Source organism: Chiloscyllium punctatum, chromosome 5 (genome assembly GCF_047496795.1).
Source record: "Chiloscyllium punctatum isolate Juve2018m chromosome 5, sChiPun1.3, whole genome shotgun sequence".
Taxonomy (NCBI): Eukaryota; Metazoa; Chordata; class Chondrichthyes; order Orectolobiformes; family Hemiscylliidae; genus Chiloscyllium; species Chiloscyllium punctatum.
This window is the reverse complement of record NC_092743.1, coordinates 91,373,215-91,398,043: the sequence shown is the minus strand read 5'-3', so window position 1 is coordinate 91,398,043 and position 24,829 is coordinate 91,373,215. Positions and strand designations below refer to the sequence as shown.

Sequence of the window (24,829 nt, the reverse complement as noted above, 5' to 3'; positions counted from 1 at the left end):
AATTGCCTGAGTTTTGGATCTAGTATCAACAGTAATAGGAATATTCCCATCAGACTAAATTGTGGTAAGAATTAATATTGCAATCGGTTCTTGGAAATCTGACTTGGTTTTTAAGAATTGTTTAATAATAAATCCAGTTTTAGAAAAAAATGATCCTGTAACTAGAGAACTCAGATAGAGTCTTTGAGACCTCGAGGTGGGGAATGAAGTGAATTTGATGAGATGGGGACAGATAAGAAATCTGTTACTTGACCAACCCCACACTAATTCAGAGTAGGAAAACACAAGCTCATTTTTCCCACCCCACCATCGATGGAGACCAATTAATGACCACTTATGCATTTCATCCCACTTGGGTTGCAATTATTTTAGTTCAAGGCAAAATGAGAAAGAGTCAATCTACCCAACTGGTAAACTATTGCGGGCAGACTGTCAGTTTGTGGGATGTAGGGGTCCTTTGATCTGTGCTAATTTGTGAAAGATTAAGGACTGGAGGCTGCTAAGGGTCACCCTCCTTGCTCTCACTTCCTGTTCCTCTCTGCCCCACAGCCTACAAACCCAGATACCACCTCAAACAGAGGTCAACTTTCCTATCAATGATCTGTCATGCTGCAGCATATGGGGGTAAAAATGAAACAACTACAGTGTGGTGAAGAAATTAAATAAAATTATACTCCGTAAACATGTTCTAAGATTGTTTTCCCTGTGTGAACCTGTGCTGCCTAAATATAATAGAAATGAAATATGTGGATCCTATTCACTGAAATGTCTCTGGTATGTTTTATTACAGCTAAATTAATTCATACAGAATAAACTCTAGGCACAGACTTTGCTGAGGGTGCTACCATGCAGAGTTACCTTAGGCATTGTGATATAATCCAGGTATCTGGCACATCTGCATGTTGAGTTTCTTAAAGGGGCATGTCTCTTAAAATGACCACTTCATTTATATTGCCATTGATTGAGAAACAATATAGTTATTTTATCTAATCTGCAATTAATTAGTTATGTTACCAGTTATAATGTGAATTGCTAGACATTATATAATGTAACACAAAATTCTTCTATAAATAGCAATATTATGTTTTAAAAACAGAAGTCACATGACACCAGGTTATAGTCCAACAGGTTTGTTTTAAATCACAATGCTGGGTGACTAGAGAAATTGAGGTTTTGATCAAGAAAAAGAAGAAAGCATATATCAGATTTAGACAGCAGAGATCAAGTGAATTCTTAGAAGGTTATAAAGATTGAAAAGTATACTTAAGAGATAAATTAGGAGGGCAAAAAGGGGACATGAGATAGCTTTGGTAAATAGAGTTAAGCAGAATCCAAAGAGATTTTATAAGTACATTAAGGACAAAAGGGTAACTAGGGAGAGAATAGGGCCCTGTAAAGATCAGAAGGCAGCCTTTGTGTAGAACCACAGGAGATATGGAAAATACTAAATGAGTATTTTGCATCAGTGTTTACTGTGGAGAAGGACATGGAAGGTATAGAATGTGAGGAAATAGGTGGTGACAACTTGAAAGATGACCAAATTACAGAGGTGGAGGCACTGGATGTATTAAAACCCATACAGGTGCATAAATCTCCAGGCCCTGATCAGGTGTACTGTGGAACTCTGGGAAGCTAGGGAAGTGATTGCTGGGCCCCTTGATGAGATATTTGTCTCATCAATAGTCACAGGTGAGGTGCTGGAAGACTAGAGGTTGGCTAATGTAGTGCCATTATTTAAGAAAGGCTGTAAGGAAAAACCAGGGAACTATAGACCGGTGAGCCTGACATCGGTGCTGTGCAGGTTTTTGGAAGGAATCCTGAGAAACAGGATTTACATGTATTTGGAAAGTAAGGGCTGATTCAGGATAGGCAATATGGCTTTGTGTGTTGGAAAACATGTATCACTAACTTGACTGAGGTTTTTGAAGAAGGAATGAAGGGGATTGATGAGGCAGGGCAGAGAATGTAATCTATATGGACTTCAGTAAGGCATCCGAAAAGGTTCCTCATGGTAGACTGGTTAGCAAGGTTAGATCACATAGAATACAGGGAAAGCTAGCCATTTAGAAACAGAACTGGCTTGAAGGTAGAAGACAGAGGGTGGTGTTGGAGGGTTGCTTTTCAGATTGAAGCCCTGTGACTAGTGATGTGCCACAAGGATTGGTAGTGGTTCCACTGCTTTTCATCATTTATAGAAGTGTTCTGGATGTGAACATAAGAGGTATAGTTAGTAAGTTTGCAAATGATACCAAAATTGGAGGTGTACCAGACTACAAATTAGGTTAGAGTGCAACAGGACCTTGATCAGATGGCCCAATGGGTCAAGAAGTGGCAGATGGAGTTTAATTTAAATAAATATAAGTGCTCCATTTCAGAAAGGCAAATCATAGCAAGACCTGTACACTTAATGGTAAGGTGCTGGGGAGTGTCACTGAACAAAGAGACTTTGGAGTGCAGGTGCATAGTCCCTTGAAAGTAGAGTCACAGGTAGATAAAATAGTGAAGAAGGGATTTGGTATGCTTTCCTTTATTGTTCATTGCATTGAGTATATGAGTCAGGAGGTTATGTTGTAACTGTACAGGACATTAGTTAGGCTACTTTTGGAATATTGTGTGCAATTCTGATCTCCCTCCTATAAACAAGATGTTGTGAAACTTGAAAGGGCTCAGAAAAGATATACAAGGATGTTGCCAGGGTTGGAAGTATTGAACTATAGGGAGAAACTGAATAGGCTGGGGCTGTTTTCCCTGGAGCATCGGAGCTTGAGGTGACCTTATAGAGGTTTATAAAATCATGAGGGGCATGGATAGGCTAAATAGACAAGGTCTTTTCTCTGGGGTAGGGAAGTCCAGAACTAGAGGGCATAGATTTGAGGTGAGAGGGGAAAGTTTTAAAAGTGACCTAAGGGACAACTTTTTCATGCAGAGGGTGGTGCATGTATGGAATGCATGTATGGTGTCAGAGGAAGTGGTGGAGACTGGGAAAATTACAACATTTAAATGCATCTGGATGGGTATATGAATAGGAAGGGTTTAGAGGCATATGGACCAAGTGCTGACAAATGGGACTAGATTAATTTAGGATACCTGATCAGCATGGATGGGTTTGACCAAAGGGTCTGTTTCCATGTAATACATCTCTATGACTCTGTAACTATGACAAGCTTTCGGAGTGTAGGCCCTTCGTCAGGGGACTTCATCTGATGATGGGGCTGTGCTCCAAAACCATGTGATTTCAAATAAACCTACTGAACTGTAACTTGATGTTGTGTGACTTCTGACTTTGTCCACACCAGTCCAACATCTTATTAGTCATCAATATTTCTGCTTATATTTGTCATTGTATTGTACCTCAAGACCCAGGTGACTACTTGAGCACTAGCAATCATCCTTTGTAATTTTGCATACATTGGTTTAAAAGGGGCTGAAAGTTCTGGATCCCACTAGCTTAGAAAACCTCTAATACCTGATAATACAACCAATGGCCTCTTTACTAGTCATAAAAGTTTTGAAGACATGTAAATTTATTCTCAATGGCAATGCTCCAATCTTTGTTTTTTGTAGTCTCCTTGAAGCACATGATGAAACTGAGCTTATTTTCTCATTATTATACCCTCGTCTGACAGACCTCTGAGCCTCTGCCAAGCCGTTATCTGGCCGCTAAGCATACTGAGACTCCTGGCTCTTTAATGACTACATATTTGTTTAGACCACAAGGAGCATATGTGCTGTTTATTTATTCTATACCATTCACCGTATATCTCATCTATTAGATGTCACCTGCTATTACTCAAACCACTTTCTAACTATTCTGTAATCATTGAATGTCTCCTTTGGTCCCTTCACACTCCCAGCTTGAGGACATCTCTAAAACCTCTCCTCATTAGTGATAATTCTGCAATTTTTTAATGATAAATCATGCTAATCACTTACAGAACATTTATGACAATCATGGAAGTGTCAGTTTTGGGAGATTGCACAGACTTGACAAATGTCATACAACTCCCTACATTTTAATGATTTATGTCACAATAAATATCTCAGGTTATTTCAGCAATACAGAGTTGGCATGCTTACTTTTCTTATTTTATCCATTCATTACAAACCTAAATGTTGTCACAAAGGACACAAACTTGAAGATTTTCATCTTGCACTCATTAGGACTGGGGGCAAGCAAGTAAGCTTAGAAAGGGAACATCAATTTCAGCCTGAGAAGATTGAACTGATTAGTTGCACCTTGGTTGGCATTGAGAGAAAATAGGAGCTCTTTAACTCTCGGTATCACAGACTTGTCACAGCACAGGAAGTTGCTATTCAGTCCATCTTGTCTGTATCTTGCAAGTATAGCCCTATGACAGAAATATTTGGGTTTTGGTATTATCCACTGCTCCCCAAGTTAAACACGTTACATAAAATGTAATGTAATATACCAGCACAAGGCAGAAATTACTTTAAATGACATAAGGCGTGAACTCCATTACATATTCCATTGTGTAGCAGACATTACATCACCTATATGGTGTGTTGAATTCAGTAAAACGTTCACAAACCATTTTTGCTATTTGGCAAACTGCCTAATGCACAAAACCTCACAGATTTGTACACCACCAGTGAAAGAAACCTTGCAGCATCTCCTCTTCCTATTTTGCTCTTGTTTGTAATAATATGACAGTTTTTCAATGGCTCATAGCAGTTTTGTAACCTTCAAAAGCATTCCTTTGCCAACAAGCTGTCATTATCCCATTATAAATGAACTTCTAAAAGCCACCTCTTCCCTTTTCCAGTGAGTGCCTTGGCAGATGCCAATTGCAGGTCAGTTTCACAGATTTCAAAATCAACCAGACAGGGATCTTTGTGTGCTCATAATGATTTAGCCAGTTCTTTCATATTTTGACTTCCCCATTTCTTATAAATTGTGTGAATGGAGTTGCAGGGTTTGTTTTAACATTTCATAAAAGCTACCAACATGCAATTGACTCTCGATAAAAGGCAGCTTGTTAAACACTGGGGTCAATTTAGGCAGAGTTTAGAAGTCACAGAAATGGGCTCACAGTGAACTAGCACCAAGCCCAACTTTTTTTCCAATCAATGTGCATTAATGGCCACATTGTGAAAGGGTGCAAAATGGTCATTCAATATCAGCTTATTTTGTGCTACAGACAATAAATATTTACAGCTCAGATCTGTCTGAAACATTACACCACAAGGCCAAAAGACCATAAGATATAGGAACACATTTAGGTCATTCGGCTCATCTAGTCTGCTCTGCCTTTCATCTGGATGATATGTTTCTCAACCCCCATTCTCCTGCCTTCTAATAGTAACATTTGACCCCCTTTTTAATTTAGAACTTACCTATCTCTATCTTAGATACATGCAATGACTTGGTCTCCACAGAATGCTGCAGTAATGAGTTCCACAGATTCACCACCTTTTGGATAAAGAAATTACTCTTCATCTCAATCCTCAGTTACTGTAAGCTATGTCCTTGGGTCCTAATGTTTCTTACTAGTGGAAACATCTTCTCCACATCCATTCTATCCAGGCCTCTCAGTACAATATTCTGTATGTTTGAATGAAATCCCTCCCCCCTCTATCTAAACTCCATCAAGTACAAACCTAGAGTTTTCTATCCCTCCTCATATGACAAGCTCTTCATTCCCAGGATCATTCTTGTAGACCTCCTCTGACCCCCTCCAAAGCCAGCACATCCCTCCATAGATGCAGTGTCCAAAACTTTTCACAACATTCCAAATACAGTCTGACCAGCAATACATCCCTGCACTTGTATTCTAGTCTTCTCAAAATGAATGCTAACATTGAATTTGCCTTCCTAACTGCCGACTAAACCTGCACGTTAACCTCATGAGAATCCTGAGCTAAGATTCAAGTCCCTTTGTGCTTCATACCTTGAAGCCTTTCCCCATTTAGAGAATAGTCAATGCCTCTATTCTTCCTACCAAAGGGCACTACTTCACCACTTTGTATTCCAACTCCCACTTCTTCACCCACTCTCCTAGTCTGTCCAAATCATTCTGCAGCTTCCTTTTTCCCTCTTCACTACCTGTCCCTCCACCAACCTTTGTGTTATCTGTAAATTTAGCATAAATGTCCTCAAGTCCTTCATCCAGATCATTAATGCATAACTCAAATAGTTATGGTCCCAACACTGACCTCTGCAGAACACCAACATTCACTGGCTGTCATCCTGAAAAAGACCCCTTTATCCTCACTATCATCCTTCTGTCAGTCAGCAAATCCTGTACCCATGCCAGTACCTTGCTCCTAGTACCATGGGCTCTTACCTTATTTAGCAACCTCGTGTATGGCACCTTGTCAAAGGCCTTCTGAAAATCCAATAAATCATGTCCACTGGGTCTCCTTTTTCAAACTTGCTCGTTATCTCCTCAAAGAAATCTAACAGATTTGTCAAGTATGGCTACATCTTGACTAAACCATATTGTTCAAGCCTTATTTTCTGTGAATTACCAAGTATTCCACAATCTCATCCTTAATAATAGATTCTAACATCTTACCAACAGCCGAGGTCAGGCTAACTGGCCTATAATTTCCTGTCTTTTGTTTCCCTCCCTTCTTAAATGGAGGATGGGGGTTACACTAGCTATTTTCCTCTGAAATCCTCTCTGGCTCTAGTGATTCCTCTACGATCACTTGCTGGAAACACAATTGTTTTTTAAATGAAAATGGTTTTGCAGTAATTTGAGATCAGATTCAAAGATGGCTGAATGTTTTGTGTCACCAAACCTTCTCAATTCCAACTCCACTGAAATGAAAATAACTTGTCCACAAAGCAACACCAAAAACAATTGTCTTACAGGATTTGGGACTAATTAATTACTTTCCTACACATTAAGAAAGCTCTATGACAATCAACTGAGTACACATCTGGGTAGAGACACATTATTAGATACAATCACTTGAACAAATAGGACTGTGACAATGAAATGAATGTACTCGAACACAATCTCATTACATAACTTGGAACTGAAATAGAGTAGGCAAGACCACAATGGATCACTAGTCAGTTGACGAGGGAAGGTTATGTGACAAGCCAACCAGCCTATAGAGTGTTTAAGCACCTGCAGACTAAATCAAGCATCTGAAACAGTGAGGGAGAAAACCTCTAAGTGTGTTTCCTGTCCCTCTCCGAACAACTTGCAAATTTCAAACTCTGGTGATTTTCTCTACTCAGACGATGCAGAGATTTGGCAAAAAAAAGAGCTCAACCCAGCAACTACTATATCCAGAAGCATAGATAGATCATTTATCCATATCTTTAAAGCAGTAGGACCAACAGATTCAGCCTGAAGCATGCCAAGTCTGCAACTTTCAAGAGATGTTAAATCTTTCAATTTTATTGGACACTAAAATAGCTTAATCCATCCTCCAATGTGTAATCTGTTTGTATAATTGTGAACTTCAGGTGTATGTGTGTCAAAGTCAAAGTTCTTTATTTATTATGTTACTTTGACCCGGTCAGTGTCACTAACAATTAATATAAGACTTTCAATGCAGCTCGCAGTGTTGCTCAATTATATGAGCTAGAAGCTACATATGTTCTCATTGAATAACATGTCCACACATTTTCTTTTTTTCCAAACAAATAAAAGCAGCACTTGCCTGGTTTAAACAAATATATGAAAAGGAGCAGGAGTAGGCCACTCAGTCCCTTGGGACGGCTCCACCGTTAAATAAATCATGACTGATTTCATTGTAATGTTCCATCCACCTTCCCTCCTACCTCTGGCAACCTTTCAATTCTTGCTTAACAAGACCCTATCAACCTCTGATTTTAAAATTTTCAAGAACTCTGCTTCTACCATCTTCCAAAGTTCCAAAGACTCTCAAACCTCTGAGAGAAGAATTTCCCCTCACCTCTGTTTTAAATAAGCAAGCTCTGATTTTTAAACTATGCCCCTTCATTCTAGATTCTCTCCCATAAGAGGCAACCTTCCCTCCACATCTACCCTGTCAAGACCCCTCAGGGCCTTTTATGTTTAAGCAAGTTGCCTGTTATTCTTCGAAATTCTAGTACGAGCCCAGCCTGTCAACCCTTTCCTCACACATAATCTGCCCACTCCAGGTACTATTCTGGAACACCTTCTCTAAACTGCCTCCAATGCGTTTACTTCCTTACCTGAATAAGGTGATCAATCATTTTAAATTTTAAACAGAGGTTTGGCCTCTATTTCTTCCCTGATGCATTTCCCATGGTAATCAGATTCCTCTTCCCAACTATTCACCATCCTCTTCTCATGCTGAATAAATTCTTATTGCATTTTAGATTTTATGTTCTTGTAATTCTGTCCTGATGAGTGTAAGACAGAAATCTTCTACAGCAGGTCTCATTTCACACCAATGCTCTGTACTGCTAAGCAACTATTAATAAAAACTGTCTTCATTTTTTTATTTACTGAGGAAATATCAAGGCAACCTAATTGCATCTTTAATATCACAATGTGCATACATTTACTATTCATTTGTTTTGCAAGTGTAGACAGTTTTAATCAAACTTTTCAAACATGTTATGATACATGTCTGGGGCAGGTGGGGCTTGAACCTGAACCTTTTGGCAACTATATGCTTTATCAAAGGCCTTTTGTAGTCAAACAAGGAATGGAAAAGAAGACAACCATTGAACTCTCTTCTCTATTGTTATACCAAGTGCACATCCCTCATCCCAACAGAATGATCACATTTTAGTTAGTTTTTTTTGAATATTTAACTTTTGAAGAATGTTAATCTTTGCATAAATAGTGTCTTCAAAAAATTGTGCATTTAATTAGATGCTTTACGTGACTCATTGAGGATTTCTATAGTTTTAATAATCACCAAGCCTTTTTGTTGAATCAGTGAATGTTAATGCATAAATTCAATTTATTGGCAAGTAGATCACTGCAAGAAAATAAATGTAGAATTTTCATTGAAATTAATTTCAGTCTCTGCACCTACAAAATGTATTTCACTGATGGAGCGCTTTGAATTATTGTCATGTGAAGGATACCATATAACAGCAACAAGGGATCAGCTTTAAAAGAGGGCTGGCCTTCAAACTGTTGTCGAACTATTTCTCACATCTACAAAAGAGACATATCCATCAAATTGCATCATGACTGAAGAAATCACTGTGACGTGCAGAAAGACTTTTCAAGTAAAATAGACAATTTATTGTACAAGACACAACTTCAAAGAATGTCTAACCATAAAACATTTCTAACTAGTTTGCAAAAGCAAATCAAATGCAAAAGTAGGAGCAAATTACTGCAGATTCTGGAATCTATGCTGAAAACAAAAAATGCTAGAAATCACAACCAGTCAGGCAGCATCCTTGAAGAGAGAGCAAGCTAACACTTTAATTCTAGATAACTCTTTATCTCAATCTGGAGAACAATTTTATAAATGGAAGGTTGAGTACTCTTAATACATTAATCCCCAAGGTGAATACTGAACTGCTTCAAGTAATTATGCATCAAAATTCAAGATCTAACCTTGCACTCCTGGAAAGATGACATATGACAGGGACTAAAATTGGAGAATGTCCCACTTACTGGTTACAAAGCCATTTTTGGAAGTCTATTTTTGCGCCTCAGGTATGTTGAGGACCTTAAACTATAAAGATCATGGTGCAATGAAGCCACTTGGACTGCAGCTCACTTTAAATCCTGGGATGTGTAGGTCATGCACAAAGCTCCCACGTAGTATATCAAGGTTTAGAATAGACTAGGATAAGATTATGTCAATATTCTTAAAAAGATTTGCCACTGGCCAGGAACAGCACTACTCCTCTAGGTGCCTCATTTGCATCTAATGCTTAGTTCTGCCAATGGTTGGGCTGTATTGTCAAAATGGAATTTGACTTTCTGCTTTATCATCTTGATTTTGTATTTCACTGCTGTTACTCCAGATTTCAGTATCTATGTTGCTGATGGAAGAGTTGTTTATTGTGATGTGAGATTAGTATTTTTATTGAACCATTTTTCATGTTCAGATTCATGAAACATTGCTTGTGACCAGTGGTGTTCCACAGGGACTGATGCTGGGTCCACTGTTATTCTTTATTAACATAAATTATTTAGATGAGAATTTAGGAGGTATGTTAGCATGTTTGTGCAAGACACCAAGTTTGGTGGTATTGTGCACAATGAATAAGGTTATCTGGGTGCATAGTGCAACCTTCAACTGAACCAGTGGGGTGAGGAATGTAGATTGAGTTTAATTTAGATAAATGCAAGATATTGCATTCTGATATGTCAAACCAGGGCAGGACTTACACAGTCAACAATAGGGCCCTCAAAGAACAAAGAGATCTCAGGGTACAGGTTTATAGCTCTTGAAATTGGAGTCACAGGTAGACAGGGTGGTGAAGAAGGCTTTCAGCATCTTTGCTTTCATTGGTCAGAGCATTGAGTATAGGAATTGGGATGTTTTGTTGCAGCTATACAAGACGTTGGTAAAGCCACATTTGGAGTGCTGCATGCAATTCTCTTTGCCTTACTTTAGAAAGAATGCTACTGAAGTAGAAAGAGTGTAGAAAAGATATACTTGAATGTTACTTGGACTGGAAAGTTTGAGTTATAAAGGGAGGTCAGATAGGCTGGCTCATTTTTCCCTGGAGCGTAGGAGACTGAGGGGTGACCTTAAAGAGGCTGATAAAATCACGAGAAGCATAGATAAGTCAACAACTTTTCCCATGGTAGAGGAGTCTAAAGCTAAAGGGCATAGGTGAGAGGGGAGAGATATAAAGAGAGGCAGAGGGGCAATATTTTCACACAAAAGGTAGTGAACATCTGGAAGGGGCTGCCAGAGGTAGTAGTTAAGGTGAGCACGATTTTGTCATTTAAGAACATTTGGACAGGTACATAGATGGGGTAGGTATGGAAGGATAGGACCAAACACAGGCAAATGGAACTAGACTAATTGTGAAAAATGGGCAGTGTGGACAAGTTAGGCCAAATGATCTGTATCTAGGCAGTAAACCTCTATGACTCTATGATGTCTGTTTTTCCATATAAAGATTGACTAAGTTATGAACATCTGTGTGGGATTTGCTCAAAATCATTATGATTCTTTTGGCAATTTTCACTGCTGCCTGAGTCTTTCCATTTGACTGGGAAAAGTGTGGGGATGGTGTTAATGTTGAAGTTCCCAACAGTTTTTGAAATGTCTGAATTTTTCACTGATGAACTGAGGGTCATTGTCAATCATGACAGTGTTGGGAATGCCCTAACATGCTGGAGTGTACTTTTAGGCATTCAACTAATTCAAAGGTAGTCATTGAAGTCAATTGGTCCAGCTCCTAGTGGTCACAATAGTAGTGTACTGTGTCAAGATAACCGATTCCTATGAGAAAAGAAGAGATCTAGTCCCAGCTTTATCTACTGGTGTCTGAGATGTGATTGAAACATTAAAAACAGGAGCAGGAACAGGCCATTTGGTCCTTCAAGCTGCTCCGCCATTCAATATGTTCATGACTAATCATCAAACTCAGTACCCTGTTCCTGTTTTCTCCCCATACCTCTTGATCCCTTTAGCTCTAATAATTATATTAATCTCCTTCTTGAAGACATTCAATATTGTGGTCTCAACTGCTTTCTGAGGCAGAGAATTTCACAGGCTCACCACTCTGGGTGAAGGCGCAATTTCTCCTTATCTCAGTCCTAAATGGTCTGCCCTATATCCTTAGACTGGGAGGTGTTGTGTGTTATTAGCAGTTCCTTAGCTTGGTAAATTGGCATGGTGTCTCAGTGGTTAGCACTGCTGTCTCACAGCACCAGGGACCTGGGTTTGATTCCAGCCTCAGGTGACTGTCTGTGTGGAGTTTGCACATTCTCCCCGTGTCTGCGTGGGTTTCCTCTGGGTGCTCCGGTTTCCTCCCACAATCCAAAGATGTGTAGGTCAGGTGGATTGGCCATGCTAAATTGGTCATAGTGTTAGGTGCATCATTCAGAAGGGAATGGGTCTGGGTGGGTTACTCTTCGGAAGGCCAGTGTGGACTTGTTGGGCCAAAGGGCCTGTTTCCACACTGTTGGGAATCTAATCTAAATTTGGTGCTCATTGCAATGGCTGATGTGGTCCTCAATATTGTTACTCATGTTTGGCCAGGGGAGCAGATTTCTTGCCATTTCCTAACTTGATTCAATTCACTGGTGGCTTGCATTGATGCACTCTACTCATAATTCCTTCAGGAACGTTATTCCATTTCCTTTGTACAACTGGGCTGTCAATTCATCTCTTTCTATCCAATATACCCTTATAACAATAGTGTGTGCTTGATGCTCTCAAGCCATTCTGTTATCACTATCTCTTGCAACTCTTGGAGATTTGCATCTTGTTGGGTAGTTTGTTTAATTTGAGTAAGATGTTTGCCCATTATATTCACAGTCTCTGTTGGGTTGACGACTTCCAGAACATAATGAGCTGTTGCTTCACATTGAATCCGGAAGATTTCACACTCTATGTTGTTGCATCTTCTATATTGTTTCATTGGGAATGGTGCTTTTAACAACATGTCTGTAATGCACAACTGCTTCACTTGCTTGGATGGCATACCCTGATGGTATCTCTGTAACTGGCGTAACAAGCTTTGAAGCAAATTGTAACAGCTTAAGGAAAATTCATTGAAGTGACACATTGTCTGTCCTGACTGATTTTTGCTCCTTTCAAATAGTTATGAGGGAAAATGTTCACAAACAAAAGCCTGGCACACTTTCTTGAGTTGAAACTAGCATCAATCTATTTGTGTTTGACTTATAGGTGCACATAAAGTGCAGATTATGCCTGCTGCATTCAATTTGCTCCATGTTCTGTCTCTCTGGCATCACACTGGCAAGTGACTTCATCACTTACATTATGGTGTTTCAGCACTGATATTGCCCTCACTAGTTGCTTGATTTTAGTGAACTCTATGACTACCACTACTCCTTGTTCTGTGACCCAATGCTACTGTGCATCCTCGGCAATGATGTGGTGTAATGGTTCACACTCCAATGACAACTTGGGCAAACATTCTGCCAAAGAGTTGACAAATCCAACACCTAACACTGTAATCACAATGTTGCTCTCCTCTACTATCTGTTCTACAGTCAATGACTGAGTGCCTTATAGCACATTACCAATATCTTTTGGCACATTGAGGGTTAACAGTCCAAGCTTTAGAGTTTCCCTAAATGAGATAAATAGCACCTGCATTCCATCTATGATCTGGAAGTCCTAATCCTCGTTCATTGTTGAAATCGGCTCACAGAGTCATCTGTTCTCTTGGCATGAATATGGTGCCGAGGAGAAAGTGAGGACTGCAGATGCTGGAGATCAGAGCTGAAAATGTGTTGCTGGAAAAGCGCAGCAGGTCTGGCAGCATCCAAGGAGCAGGAGAATCGACGTTTCGGGCATGAATATGGTGCTATCAACATAATCTGAATCTTACGTTTGAATGCTTCATTTTTGGATTACGACATTGAGCCACTTAGCACAGGTCAGTGAAGATCATAATAAAAAATTACACAACACCAGGTTATAGTCCAACAGGTTTATTTGAAAGTACTAGCTTTCAGAGTGCTGCTCTTTCATTAAGTAACTAGTGGAGCAGGATTAAAAGACATAGAATTTATAGCAAAAGATCATAGTGTCATGCAATTAAGATGATATATTGAACAAACCTAGTTTACTGTTTGTTCAATATATCATTTTAATTGTGTAACACTGTGATCTTTTGCTATAAATTCTGTGTCTTATGATCCTGCCCCACTAGTTACCAGATGGAGCGCTGTGGAAGCTAATACTTCCAAATAAACCTGTTGGAATATAACCTGGTGTTGTGTGATTTTTAGCTTTGTTTACCTCAGTCTCCACATCGGTGAAGATCATGGCATTGCATGATACACCAGTGCTAATCTGACACTTTATGTTGACTTGATGGTCACGTTCTGCCATTCTCATTCCAACAGTCAAAAACTATGACTCACCTATTAACTTACCTGAACCAACCTGTTGCATGACGTTCAGTGGTTCAACAGAATCTTCAGCCAATGTCTTCCATGGGCCAATCATACTTGGTTGGTGTGCTTTTTAACCAGACACTTTTAAGTAAAATGATTCAACTTTTTACAGTGAAAACACTGCTGTCCCCATGCTGGACAGGCCTTTGTTTGTACTCTTTGCAAAAAAGGTGCTCTTCAGAAATTTCAACCTGCCCTTTGTAATTTTTCTGCCTTTTGTGCCCAGCATATCTGTCAGCATAATGCAAGACCTGGTCTGATCTGCCATGAATAGGCTTTAGCTGCTGACTCACAACCTCAGCACTTGTTAACTTCTCTCCTGAGTATAATTTTCGCTTCGTGCTTTCATGTCTGAGTCCCCTATGTCTAATATATCCTGTCTTTAATTAGGTCATCCCTTTATTGTACAGATTCAATAGATTTCTGCCAGCTGAGTTAATGACGTTACATATTAATCAATGGGCTCTTTGATACTTTGGTGCCTAATATAGACTATGCACCGCTCAAATGTAACATTCACACTTTCAAAGCTTTGAAAATTTCTGTTGTGTGTTTTTGTCTGCTCTTCCCAGAAATAACAAGTGGAGTATATTTTGAATCAGTCACTAAAATCAAGCAACTAGTGAGGGCAATATCAGTGCTGAAATACCATAATGTAAGTGATGAAGTCACTTGCCAGTGTGATGCCAGAGAGACAGTGGCAAACAGTGGCAAAAGGGTAGGCACGTATAACTATGCTGGTTTTCCTCAACAAATGTGTTCTTAATTCATAATTCTCCCATTGTGCATGGAAGAAATTCCAGTTTTGCTTATCACCCATAATTTGAACAGGAGCTGGTAGGGGAAAAGCTGCAGCTACCTTTTCTTGATCAGAGTCTTAGCTGTGGTTGGCCTCAAATTTTTCCATTTTTGGCAGCTCATACCTCTGCACATAGCTGTGTCCTCTTATCAACGTTCATGTATTCTTACAGCTCTGCAACAATCACTTCAGAGTCCTCTCTTCCACCATGTTTTGTGTGTTCAATGCAGCACTATATTAACATGAGGTCTTTATTGAAGTGAGCTTAAGATTTATTTTATTTATTCAGATGAGGGATGTGGGTGTCACTGGTTGGCTAGCATTTTGTTGGCTGTCAGAAGGTGGTGATAAGCTGCCTTCTTGAACTGCTGCAGTCCACCTGGTGTGGGTTGACCCACAGTTCTGTTAGGGAGGGAATTCCAGGATTTTGACCCAGATACACTGAAGGAACAATGATATATTTCCAGGTGAGGATGGTGAGTGGCTTGGAAGGCAACTTGCAGGTAGTGGTGTTCCCATGTATCTGCTGCCCTGACCTTCTAGGGAGAAATGGTTGTGGGTTTGGAAAGTGCTGGCTGAGGATCTTTGGTGAACTTCTGCAGTGCATCTTGTATATAATACACACTGCTGTTACTGAGCATTGGGGGCGGAGGGAATGGATGCTTATGGATTTGGTGCCAATCAAGTGGGTTGCTTTATCCAGGATGGTGTCAACCTTCTTGAGTGTTGTTGGGGCTGCACTCATTCAGGCAAATGGAGAAGATTCCATCACACTCCTGAGTTGTGCCTCATAGATGTGAACAGGCTTTGGAAAGTCAGGAGGTGTGTTGATCACCTCAGTACTCATAGCCTTTAATCTGCTCTTGCAGCCACTGTGTTTATATGGTGAATCCAGTTGAACTTCTGGTCAATGGTAATTCCCAGGAAGATAATAGTGGGAGATTCAGTATTGGTAACACTATTAACTGTCAAGAGGCAGGAGTTAGCTTGTCTCTTATTGGAGCTGGTCATTGTCTGGCATTTGTGTGTTGCAAATTTAACTTACCACTTGTTAGCTGGATATTGTCTACATCCTTTTGCATTTGAACATGGACGTTTTCAGTACTTGAGGAGCCGTGAATGGTTCTGAACATTGTGCAATCATCTGCGAACATCCCCACTTCAGACCTTATGATGGAGGGAAGGTCGTTGATGAAGCAGCTGAAGATGATTGGGCCGAGGACACTACCCTGAGGAGCTCCTGCAGAGATGTCTAGAGCTGACATGACCAACCTTGAACAGCTACAACTATCTTCCTATATGCCAGGTATGACTTCAACCCATTGATTCTGTGTTTACTGGGCCCCTTGATGCCACACCTGGTTGAATGCAGCCGAGATGTCAAGGGCTGTCACTCTCACCTCACCTCTACAATTCAGCTCTTTTGTTCATGTTTGAACCAAGGCCGTAATAAAGTCAAGAGCTGAGTGTCCCTGAAGGATCCCAAACTAGGCATCTCTAAGCAGGTCATTGCTAAGTAAATGCTGTTTGATAGTATGGTTGATGACATGTTCTATCACTTTACTGATGATCAAGAGTAGACTGATATGGCAGGAATTGGCTGGAATGTATTGATCCTGCTTTTCGTGTACTGGGCATACCTGGGCAATTTTCCACATTGCTGGACAGATTCCAGTGGTGAACTATACTGGAAGAGCTTGGCTAGGAGAGAGGCAAGTTCTGAAACACAAGTCTTCAGTACAGAATCCAGAATATTGTCGGGCCCAAAATCTTTGCAGTAGCTAGTGCCTCCAACAGCTCTTGATATCATGTAGAGTGAATCAAATTTGCTGAAGACTGGTATCTGTGATTCTTGGGACTACTGGAGAAGGCTGAGATGAATCATCCACTCGGCACTTCTGGCTGAAGATTGCTGTGAATTCTTAAACTTTTTCTTTTGTGGAGCCACCTCCTTCAGTGAGTTGTTTAATTCTGACAGTCAGTTTGCTTTATGGAAGAGGTCATTCGGCAATGAGAAAATTGAAGAACATTTGAATATGAGGACATTTCAATGCAAATGTTCTTATCCATTGCCTTACATTAGTCAAGGTCACAAGACCTAATAGGTGTAGGTATGTTTACAGCCCTGAATTTTCAAGCTGTCCGAACTCCTGTCAAAACAACATGTCAGGAGCCACCACTTTAAATATATTTTTGCCTACATGAAGATAAATAACATGACTAAATTCTTGTGTTTCAAGACATCCTACTGGACGGTAGCCTTTATACAATAAGAATATTGCAATGATTAATGATGAGTCTCAGTCACAGGCTTTTCACTGTGGTTGTGGTGCTAGTGCACTGCCAGTAAACCTTTAGTAATCATTCCACCATCCCCATCCCCTCCCGCTTCACCACCCCCCTCCTCCGGGTGCCCCCAACTTTCAGGAAACTTAGAAACTGACCATGTATGTGTTGTAAGCGCAAAGTTCAGGGTCATAAGGTCGCAACCTGCCTGCTGGCATTTTACGGAACAGGACGTACCCTCTGAGCTCTCACTAAGTATTTGCTGCCATCTACAGTACAATTAAACATCACAGCCATTTGAGGGGATGAAAATGAGTAAACAATAATAAGAAACTTACTTGAATTATTTTCAGCTGGCAGTTATGTCCCATGTTTGAAATAAATCTAGAATGAATAAAATTAGAACTTTTGGATTGCTGGCTTGACTGCGGACCAAGGCTATTACACCAATAGTCTTTTATCAGTATCCATGTAAAAAAATCTGAAAACCATCTGAAAAACATGTGAATTAGAAGCTTTATTCTTAACTGAATTGCCTGGAAATATGTTATTTCCTAAAATTAAGTTCTATTTTGATTGAATTAGCTTTAATTTAGTTAACAAAGAACAAACAGATATTAAACAACATTCTCTATCACGTTTTCATTCACATTCATGCATATCTGGGAAAGCTTCATCTTTATACTCAGACACAGAGTATATCCATGCATCATGCAGTCAGGATTTCCTGTATGGTTACAAGAATGCATTGTGCTCAAATAAAACATTCGAAACAAATACCTTCACTTTTACATCGCACCATTTTGTACAATAGCATAAGGAACAAGATTTTCAGGTTATATACAGACTACACTGCCATAAATTTCCCTTAATTCACTTGCCTCTACAAGGTAAAGCAATTAAAAAATGTAAGCTCACCTCCAAAATGTTTAGTTCTTGATTTTTCTTTGCTGTTCTTTGCCACTGCATTTCTAGTGACTGGAGCTCTTTACACCCCTCCATGCACCTCCCCTGCACCCCCAAGCCCATAACATTCCCTTGTACTGAAAAAATAAGGGTTTTCCCAATGTCTTTTAGGAAGATGAGCTATGGCATTAAAATCTATACTGAAATTTAAACTTAATAATCTAGTGTTTCCATAGTAATATATCCAGCATTATAGGTAGATTCCCGTATCCAGAACTCTCAGTGGGAAGGAAGTCTGGCTTGAAAGATATGTGCATTGGAGAAGCAGCAGTCATGCTGTAGCCTGTAACATGCTATTATAGAATTGGTGAACTCACCTTCATATTCTACAAGCCTACACATAGGAATGACAAGGCTGACAAAAGCGTAGCTGAGATTGTATCTGAGATCAACAATTTATTATTTATAAATTAATTTTCAGTTGAAACAGTAAACATAATTTAAGTCAACCAACATATATCCCTCTCACATAAACTTGGATAAAATCTATTTTCCATAGTTTTGTTACTGTTTCCAGGCTTTATCCATAAAATGTCAAAGTGTAGACTGTTCCCATACTCCCTCTTGATTTTTATATTAAGGCAAAATTGTACAGCACCAAATGATAAGTCCTTTAAAGGGTTGCATTTCAGCCTTTGATTTTCCTTTGCCAAAGTTTTGCAATTAACTCATCAATGCTACAACTCTGTGGCAATTTACTTTGATTGAATTCTACTCCAATATATTTGCACTTGTCAGTATAAAACATTGTGAAAAGCTTCACTGAACCTTAGTAGAGGATTGCAGAGTGTACAGGGTTTAGTCTCAACTAAAGTGCAAGGAAAAATACTCATTTAATATCTCCCATATTTTCTGCACCTCACACAAAGGCCGCCTTGCTGATCTTTGAGGGGCCCTATTCACTCCCTAGTGACACTTTTGTCCTTAATGTATTTGTAAAAACCTTTTGGATTCTCCTGAATTCTATTTGCCAAAGCTATCTCAAGTCCCCTTTTTGCCCTCCTGATTTCTCTCTTAAGTATATTCCTACTGCCTTTATACTCTTCTAAGGATTCACTCGACCTATCCTGTCTATACCTCACATATGCTACCTTCCTTTTCTTAACCAAACTGTCAATTTCTTTAGTCATCCAGCATTCCCTATACCTACCAGCCTTTCCTTTCACCCTAACAGGAATATACTTTCTCTGGATTCTCGTTATCTTATTTCTGAAGGCTTCCCATTTTCCAGCTGTCCCTTTACCTGCGATCATCTGCCCCCAATTAGCTTTCAAACGTTCATGCCTAATACAAACAAAATTGGCCTTTCTCCAATTTAGAACTTCAACTTTTAGATCTGAATTGAAAGTTACAGACTTATCACTGAATTGATCTTGACGTACAAAATGGATCACCCACAATTGATAAAGTGGTAAAAGACGAACGTAGAGAGATGGAGGTCAGACTTTGATCCATCAAGTCTGCACATCAGAATGTGCCACATTCCTAGCTGGCTGCAGACATCATATCATTGGTAATAACAGGTCTGACAGAAATCCCTGAGTCTGGCAGTCAACACAACAATGGCATGATATAAATAGGTGGCCAAGGGAATACTGGGAGAAGGTCTACTGATAAGATAACATCATCCATCAGAATTACCATCTTTCTACCAGCACCATGTACACATTCATTCTAGTCCAGATTAAGGAGCAAGTGATCTCAAATTATCAGATGTCATTTTCCTGAATCAGGAGATTTAGCATCCAATGGACCAAGTAAGTGGGAGTGAAAGTCCTTGCCACCAGTCGCCATGCTGGTTTATTAGCACTATCCCATTCCCAGGCCTTTTTCCTGAGATGGTATATAGTAGGGGACTGTTAGCAGAGATAGATGCCCACAAGCACGAGTAACAAATTAAGGGGATTAAATAGCAACAAGTCAGTTATAATCAGAAGCTGAATTGAATTTTCCAGATTTCCTATTAACCCTCCCCAATGCAAAAGCCATGTGCCATCACCAATTGGCCAGTAGGGTACATCAATGGCTGGTGGTTGTTTCAAGCAAAGTGTTGGCCTTTTACCCTTTCTAGATCCCAGTGTCGCCGTCCCAAAGCCAGTAAGGCAAATCCTGCCCCTATTGTCATTTGTTAGCAAGATTCAGAATGGGCTGAGTGATAACAAACAGGAATTATGGCCAATGGATACTTTTCAGGCTGGAGGAAGGTTTATAACGGCATTCCCTTGAGGTTGGTACTGGGCCCCTTGTTTTTCCTGATATATATTAATGATCTGGATGTTGGTGTGCAGGGGACAATTTCAAAGTTTACAGATAACACTAAACTTGGAAGAATGTAAACGGTAAGGAGAATAGTGAGGAACTCCAAAAAGACATTGACAAGATGATGCAGTGTGTGGCTAAGTGGGGTTTAAAGCAGAGCAGTGGGATATGATACACTTTAGTCAGAAGAATATTGAAAGCCAATACAAAATAGATGGTACAATTCTAAAGGACGAGCAGGAGAAGTGGGACCTAGGCATACATGTGTTCAGATCATTGAAGGACAGGTGGAAAGAGCAATAAATAAAGCATATATTGCTCTCCACTTTATTAATTGAGGCATAGAGTACAAGAGCAAGGAGGTGATGTTGACCTGGTACAAGACACGCCTTAGATCTCAGCTTGAGTATTGTGTACAGTTGTGGACACCACATTACATGAAAGATGTGATTGTTTTGGAGAGAATCCAAGAGCAATTTTGAAGAATGATTCCAGGAATGAGAAACTTCCGTTATGAGGGTAGATTGAAGAAGTTGGACTGTTCTCTTTACAGAGAAGAAGGCTGAGGAGAATTCTGTTAGAGGCCTTCAAAATCATGACCAGTCTGGACAGAGTCAGTATGGAGAAGCTGTTCCTGGTCATAAAAGAGAAAACGAAAGTGAGGGCATAGATTTAAAATAATGTGTCAATGAAGCAAGGGCACTATGAGAAAGATCTTTTCTTACACAGCAAGTAGTAGCAGATGGAATGCAGTGCCTAGAAATGTGGTGGAAGCAGATTCAATTGAAGCATCCAAGAGGACATTAGAAGATTATTCGGACAGAAATAGTATGCAGGGATATGTTGTAAAAGAAGGCATTTGGCACAGGGTAATAGAAGCAGTGCAGTCCCCTTCTGCTCCATAACAATTCTGTAATTCTTAAACACTCAGCAAGTGGTAAATTTTGATGTCACTTCTGTAAAATTCCAGCCAACATTGACCTGAACACACAGCTGAGGATAATATTAACTTTGCTGTAAAAGTGCAAAACTAGTGATACTGCTAATGACTAGCTGATAGAAAGATGGTTACAAGAAGGGGCATATACATCAATCTTCTCAGACAGTTAATTAGCCTCCAAATTATTCACAAGTAGAAAGGTGCAATGATTCAACAGCAAAGACCCACTTTCAGGAGATGTTCTTTTCCTGGTAAAGCTCATGCCTGAAATATGCTAATTTGCATTCTCAAGACTTTGCTATCTTTTCATCGCAAGATACATGTGTGTTAGTAACAATTAGACCCGACTAGACAGTATTCTCAGTAGTTCAGACATCGTAGCCTTCTGGTTGGAATCTTACAGTTGAGTTCCCTTTATGCCCAGTGATTATCATTACTTTATCTGACTTTTTAAAAAAATTAGTTGATTGTCTTTTCAATACAAGAAAAGTAGCTGCCCCATTCAGTCTTTTGAACCTGTTCCGGCATTACATGGTAGGTGACCTCTTTTTTAAGTCCATTTACCTCTCAATATTCCTTCCTACAAAATAAAATTAACAATCAGTCACTTTGACATTTTCATTAATCCTCAGTATCAACCTTTTTTACCCTTTGTGTAAAGAATTGTTTCTTAACATCACCCATCTAACTCTAATTTTAAGGTTATGACCCCTAGGTCTGCACTGCCAACTGGACGAAATAGTTTCACTCCATCCACTCCATAAAGTCCTTCAATAATTTTCAACACCATAATTTGATTACCCCTCCATCTTCTACACTCAAGGAAGAATGCACAGTCCTTTATAACCTGTCTGCGCAATTTACCTCTTTTAGCCTTGTATCATTCTAGTGCATATGTGTAGCACCCCCTCCTGGGCACATTTATCACTCCTGGGGAGCAGTGCCCAAAATATAGGACAGACTTCAGAAATGGTCTAACCAAATGTGGCATCTCCTCTCTCTCCTCAAATTTTGGTCTCCTCGATTTAAAATCTAATGTTCTGATAGTCTTTAAATTACTCTTATACCTGCCCATGAACATTTAGTGATTTCTGAACATAGAGTCATAGAGATGTATAGCACAGAAAGAGACCCTTTAGTTCAACTCCTCCATGCTGACCAGATATCCTATATTAATCTAGTCCCATTTTTTAGCATTAGACCATAACTCTCTAAACCCTTCCCATTCATGTACCCATCCAGATGCCTTTTAAATGTTGTAATTGTACCAGCCTCCACCACTTCCTCTGACAGCTCATTCCATACACGCACCACCCTCTGAGTGAAAAACTTGACCCTCAATTCTCTTTTAAATCTTTCTCCTCTCACCTTAAACTTAAGCCCTCTAGTTATGGACTCTTGACCTGGGATAAGATTTTTCCCATTCACACTATGCATGCCCCTCATGATTTTATAAACCTCAGCCTCCAACACTCCAAGGAAAATAGCCCCAGCCTATTCAGCCTCTCCCTTTAACGTGCTTTATTAAAATCTCCCTGCTCCTTACAGCTGCAGTCTCTTGACATTAGAACGGCTGTCTATCGTAGATCCAAGTTACTGATACCCAGAACCATTTACATTCCTTTGCCTGCACGGTTTTTGCTGGCTCAAAATGATTCATTTTGCACTAATCAGGCCCCACCTAGAAAACTGGCCATTCCTCTAGGTTAAAATTAAATAATTCCACTAATTTGCTATGTCACATGAGCACTATTAGAAATGTTTTGAATTGTTTGATATCAAAATTGTCTAATTTCCTAAGTTTCCTAAGAAACTGAATAGTGTACACCAACGGGATTATCGAATGGTTCAGAATTGAACTTTTCTTAGTCTTTTTTCCATGGTATTCAGTCAGATTACTGACAGGTGGAGGACTGGTAAATCCGGTTTGTTACAACTTTGATTCTATTTTCAAATGAACTAATGAAACTTTGCCAGATTACCATTCTTAAAAGCAACAATGAATACTATTAAAAAGACAAAAAATGTAGAATCTATAATGCTGCCCAATAATGCTAATTCCTGGAAGATTTATATGTTTGTTGTATATTAGCCAAAACTTGAAGCCAAATTTAATTTGTGCAATTTTGATAAGAAACTATGCACCTCTGGCATTCTTCTTTAGCATTTAGAAATTGCATTAAATGTAATATTATCATTTAATATTAGCTTTATTTACAGTTTGTTATTTTCAGTGTCCTTTGCTACTGATCTATGATCTTAATTCTTATATTTATTTTAGTTACAGCCAGCCATTGTTATGTTCCCAAGCCAGAGACAGAATTAAGTCTGGTGTATTTTAGATGGAATTATCTATTATGAATGATAAGGAACTTTCATTCTTTGAAAAAGGTCTGGATTTAAAGTGTTGTTTATAAGTCTGAGCCTTTGATCAACATATCAATTGCTTTTTGAAGAGATATAGATAGTATGTAGAATGGCTACTATCTAGAAGGACAAGTGCAGCAGATACATGGGAACACCACAAACTGAAAGTTCTCCTCACTTGGAAATATATCGCTGCTCTTTCCGTGTCATTGAGTTAAAATTCTGGAACTCCTTCCCCATTGCAGTATGAGTCAACCTACAGTAAATGCATTGAGACTGGGTACCAATGGAAAATCACCTCTAACATAGAAAAAAGTGCGAAGAAGGAAGGCTCAGGATGAAACATCAGCAATGAACTAGGGATCTGCCTTCATGCACAGAATGAATGATATAACATAAAGGATATGTTTTTCACTGAAACCTGTAACTGAAAGATTCCACATACCTTACATTCTTCAGTTTGTTCATATATTGCACTCACTTTCTCTTCTAGTTCTCAGCTCTTTGGCACAATGACAAGTAACTTACCAGCCTAAAACAATCTTGGTAACTGAATGCCAAACAGTTTCTAAAATTCACAGTTTTAATTCTGGAAATACTGAGCAAAGGTAAGGGAACACCTTGTTGAATCTGTGCTGGATTTTCTCATCAAACATATGACTATAATTAGGAATCCCAAACAGTTGGGTAACCAACACAATGCACCCACTTGTTTCCTTGACCCACAGGAGCCCATATCCAAGAACAAGCCTATTCCTCAACATGCATTACTCGACTGTTATCATAACTATACTAAGTAAGCAAAAAGCACCAATATAAAGCTCCCACAAGGAACATGGCTCGATTTTATGATTTTATTAAATCCATATGTCCTTCCTAATCTTTAATTTGCTTTCCAGGCATGATTTAAATTTGCCTTTTACTTCTGGTTTTAGATGCCCAGTTTACATACTGTAGACTGGACTTTTACCTGGGAGAGAGCAGAGAGAGTTGGATTGAGGTTGGAGGTTGACATGTTTCCTCAGGTCTTTCCAGGTTTGATTAATACTTTTTCTCTCTTTCCTAACCACAGCAGCTAGCCAGAATGAGGGGTTACTGGATAGGTAGACCTGAAGCACCAGGTCACTGCCCACAGATCAGAGGTCATGGTGGATGAGATTAGAGACTCCGAGCAGGTAGGGAGAAGAATTTGGGATT

The 24,829-nt window shown here is 39.4% G+C and overlaps 2 long non-coding RNA genes across 2 annotated transcripts in view; one reads left to right on the top strand and one right to left on the bottom strand.

Annotated features, from left to right (window-relative positions):
- LOC140476754 (uncharacterized) overlaps positions 1 to 17,588 on the bottom strand; it is a 66,643-nt gene extending 49,055 nt beyond the window's left edge. The window contains exon 1 of the long non-coding RNA XR_011960592.1: positions 17,439 to 17,588. This is a non-coding gene — a long non-coding RNA (uncharacterized lncRNA). The remainder of the gene's footprint in view (positions 1 to 17,438) is intronic.
- The window catches only part of LOC140476753 (uncharacterized), a 90,313-nt gene that overhangs the window by 1,672 nt on the left and 63,812 nt on the right, over positions 1 to 24,829 (top strand). The gene's annotated exons all lie outside the window — the stretch shown is intronic.